Here is a 4,932-nt window from a genome sequence, read left to right on the forward strand (position 1 = left end):
AGGATGTTTAACAGACCTAGATGTTTTTCCAACATATACCAAATCACATGGACATTTTATCATATACAGTATATAACATGAGAAGTAGAATAAGTTATTATACCATTAATTTGATACTGTTTTCCTGTATGAGAATGGCTAAAAAATATCACACTTCATCATACTGTTACACCGTGCACATCCTCTACCTTTGTAACACCCATTACGAAGAGCTTTTAGGGCGTTTCATCTCTTTTCTTTTGTCATTTAGAGTAAGTATGTACCACTTTATCCTTTTAGGTTGGGACCCCTTCTATAAGGAGGGATATTTTAGTTCTTTGGCTGCAGGCCCATGATGCGCCAATACAGCAGGAAGCAGTGGTAATGAATTTCTCAAATAACAACTGTCAATGCAGACGTCTTTGTACTCTCCAAAGGACTTACCTTTGTTCCCACAGTTCTTGGTAAGCCTTTTGATGCTTGAGTGGAGTTATTTCTTTCGTAAGATCAAATTAAAACAGTTATTTTCACAGAAATCTCTTAGCTTTAACTCTCAGTTCTCAGTTGAAAGCGCTACATGTTTCAAATCTAAGAGTGTATTTTGCCCTGCTGTCATCATCATTGATATAGATGATTATCTGACCCACTGATGCACCTAATGAAATCAGTGCATACAGCTGAGCGCTCTAGATGGGTTGGTGCTTAAACTATATACACACATGGTCCTGTCTGAGGACATTTCACAGTCTGATGAAGGTACGACTAGACCGAAACGTGAATAAGTGAATAAATGAAAATAGTAGTGTTGTATTGCAACATAAAATTTGCGGGGACTGGGTATTTCAGTTGGAGATAGGTGGAGAAGCATTTCCATGTAGCGTCTAGCATGTATGAACCATAATCTATTTTATCTAATTTATCTCATCATCAGCTAATGCATTTCTCACTAGCAAGTATTTCAGCAAAGGGAAAAAAGGAAATCGAAAAAGAAATAGGAAATCCTGCCCAAAGCATTTGATTACCTGATTAGTTGTACCTCCATCATCACCAGCATTAAGTCACAGAGTGATAATTTGATGGTTTGTGTTTGTTCTCCCCACTGCTGGAAATTTCACCACCAGTCAGCTTCTTATAGTGGAACGTAGCGAGTCGCTTTTACCACTCTTGCTATTCTTCCTCCCTCTTCTCTCTTCCCAATAGACAATTAATGGAATCTGGTTGCTTTGCTGCAGTTGGTAGCTGACGGTGAAATTGTGGCATTATTCTCTGACCCCACTTCAATCTCATGGTTTTTGTCTCAGTCTGTCAGTCCACCTGCCTCTCTCTCTGTCTCTCTCTCTCTCTGTGTCTCTCTATCTCTCTCTCTCTCTCTCTCTCTCTGTCTGTGTCAGAGCTGATAGATAAGGTGTCAGACTGGGGGCTACATGTCCTCTCTTAGTAAAGCCGGCACACACATCTTATCACCATCTCTCCCGGTTCTGCATCCATCACGCTCTTATCAGATTACAACACACACACACACACACACACACACACACACACACACACACACACACACAGACGCATGCACGCAGTGCTTCATCTTCTTTCCTCCTTCACAACTATTTCTAGTGCCACTGGGAGCTGTTGATAAAATCCAAATAGAATGCAAATTGGTGTGTGTGTGTGTATGTGTGTATACGTGTGTGTGTGTGTGTGTGTGTTTGAAAGAGAGAGTGTCTTTTGTGTGGGGGTGAGGCAGTGTGTGGGAGACCAGTCCAAACAGTGGTTTTATAAGAGAACATATTAGATGAGGGGCCCGCGGGTGCTGTCTGCCGCTGTTGAAGACAAACTCTACAACCTCTTATTATTGCTGTGGGAATAACGCAGAGTTTACCCCAAAACAACCACCTGTTTATACAGCATACACACACACACACACACACACACATGCACACAAATGCAGTCATACATGCACAGACACACTCGGGCTTGACAGATGCTCCACAACAGTTACACATCTATATACAACGTGAACACATGTACACACGCAGCACACACACATTCATATGAATAGCAGGGTGTGTCTTGGAGCTATTTTACATGGAGCCACATGAAAGAGAGAAAGGGGTGGGGGTGGGGAGAGAGATGCTGAATACAGAGACGTGTACAATTTAGTAGAACTAGAAAAAAAGACAGGAGGGGAAAGAAGATGTGTACTGAACATACACTATTCATACAGTAAATATACAATTTTTATGCTGTTTGTTTATTATATTTTGTTATATTTGATAGGCTGAAGGATTCAACAAAAAATAAAAGTCCTTTCTAGAAATTCCTCTCTGCACTTGCTTTGCCACTGGTTCGGTCAGTGAGAAACCACTGTGCAGCCACTGGGAAGCCACTGGGAAGCCACTGTGAAACTGCTCCTTTTACAGTTAGGTGCATAATGTTGAGGTTCCACCACACACACACACACACACACACACACACACACACACACACACACACAGCTTACTTAATGTAGCTAAGGCTGGGGGAAAAACCTAGAAAAAGAGACTTCATCTTTTGGACAAATTTTTGGTCCGTGGGCAAGACTGTTCAACTGAGTAGGTGCCAGGAGGAGAGACGGTGTGTTTTTATGCTGTAGTTCTCCTCTTAATATACCAGGGGGCAGTGTAGAGAAGACCACAGCTCTACAGGACACCTTTGCTATGGGGAGCCTTTGATGAGAATAATTCACTGGTCAATCACAAGTAAAGTGATGTGTGTGGGTGTGTGTGTGTAAATATGTATCACCTATTGAAATATGCCCATGTCCATGTCTCCCAGGTCAGAGGAGGACTCTGAAGGGAACAGAGACATCTGCAGTGAGATTCTCCAGATGAAGGCTCTCGAGAGGCTCACTTCTACGGTCAGTGTGTGTGTGTGTGTGTGTGTGTGTGTGTGTGTGTGTGTGTGTGTGTTTAAATATGTATCACCTATTAAAATATGCCCATATGAGTACTATGGTAGATGGGTTATTAATGGCTGCTTGATGATGGTGTGTTTTATATTTTTATTTTTTATTTTTTATTTTTGCTCTTGTCATTTGTTTTGTGTTCTGACACCTTCCACTTTTCTCTAACAGGTACAAAGTGAGCTAGCGGCTGCCCTCGCCCGCAAGACTCGCAAGGCTTGTAAGTGTTTGTATGAATGTGTGTGCTTTTCTGAGAGTTTTTGTATTTTGTCCAACTGCATTGCAAGTTGTAAGAGAAAATTAAGCGGAAAAGATATGTCACAGGATGTGATTAGTGCAAAGAGCTGTCAACATCCTGTTGTTTGTGATTGGTTGCAGTATCAGAGCAGGACTCTGAGACGACGGACACCCCCCGCCAGGAGCCTCGCACACCCAGCGAGGAGAGCAGCCCGGTAAAACACACACACACACACACACACACACACACACACACACACACACACACACACACATTTACACCTCTACATACTAAATAAAACATCCTAATTGGCTTGTTCTGGCTGCCTTGCTCTCCTTCAGAGGTCACTGAGTACAAGTGTCTGTATGTATGTGTGTGTGTGTGTATGTATGTGTGGGTGTGTGTGTGTGTGTGTGTGTGTGTGTGTGTGTCTCCATGAGGTGGCTGAAAGTATAAAATGGGGTCAGAACGGAGAGGAGCGGGAGGCCTGTTTGCCTCCTGCTCCTGGCCCCATCTCCATACAGTGGAAACCTCTTTTCCTCCTTCAATTATTTATTCTATCCATCACACCAGAGAGATGATGGAGGAGAGGAGAACAAAAAAAACGGAACCTTTTAAACACAATTACACACACTGTAGATCGTAGTGGGAACACTTAAACGGACCATCTTTTGCGGTTGAAAAACCAGAGTGCAAATGTTTCCCAACTCCACAGTAGCCCAAGTGAGTGCAGTTTCCTTTCGTTTCATCTGTCCATCGACCGAGAAGTGAAAACTTCAGGCTGTTTTGAATCTCAAACACCCAAAGAGGAAAAAGTTTGAGGGATGAAGGAAAAATGAAAGAGAGAGAGAGGGAGAGTGATGCACAAACAAACACACACACACACACACACACACACACACACACAAAGGTTTATCTTGGTGTGTTCTGTGTTTAGGACAGGAAGCTGAAATCAGGTTTACAGGAAAAAGCAAGGGACAGGGGACTTTTCGCTCTGATTTTCTGTGTGTGTGTGTACGTGGCTATTTTTGCAGATAAGAGTTGTTATTGGGGGTGTTTTCCTAGTAAACAAAGCGAAGCGTGGGAGTATGCCATCACATAACTTGTGTGTGCGTGTGTGTGTGTGTGTGTGTCTGTGTGTGTGTGAGTGTTACCCTCTGCTGGAGCATGGCACCGTGGGATAGTTGAGCTCACAGGAAGGGTTACCCAACTCTCAGCCAATCAAAACCCCCCTTTCTCTCTCTTCCAAAGAAAATAAACAGACCAGGCTACCCGCCACCGATGATACCATCGTACTAGCAGCACCCTAGGGAGCACACATGCACACAAACACACACACAGCGATGTTTGCTCTTGTTAATCTATCAGAGGGAAAAAAACATTAGTTTCACCAGTATCCAGCAGCTCTTTTAATGAAGTGTATTTCTCTGTCTCTTTCTCTTCCCCTCTCTCTCTCCCTTGCCCTCAGTCTTTCTGTCTGCTTCTATCTCTCTTTCTCTTTCCCTACCTTCCTTTAGATATCGATCTTATATAGCTGTGTATTCTCTCTGTCTGCTTTGGCTGGGCTAGTAGGATGGTTAACACACTCTTCCAAGTCCCAACTTCAGTAATAGAGGGGAGGAGACAGACAGACACACACCCCTACACACACACAGACACACTCCCGCCCACTCATACTTCTAATCACACACACTCACTCTTTCTACGGCAGATCCTCTGACACAGAGCAGTCAGACAGAGACAATAATAGAGAACTGGAACAGATAAAGGGAATTAC

This window comes from Centroberyx affinis, unplaced genomic scaffold (assembly GCF_046629955.1).
Source record: "Centroberyx affinis isolate AG114_WGS23_722 - 3 ecotype Tasmania unplaced genomic scaffold, CSIRO-AGI_Caff_v1 ptg006324l_1, whole genome shotgun sequence".
NCBI lineage: Eukaryota > Metazoa > Chordata > Actinopteri > Beryciformes > Berycidae > Centroberyx > Centroberyx affinis.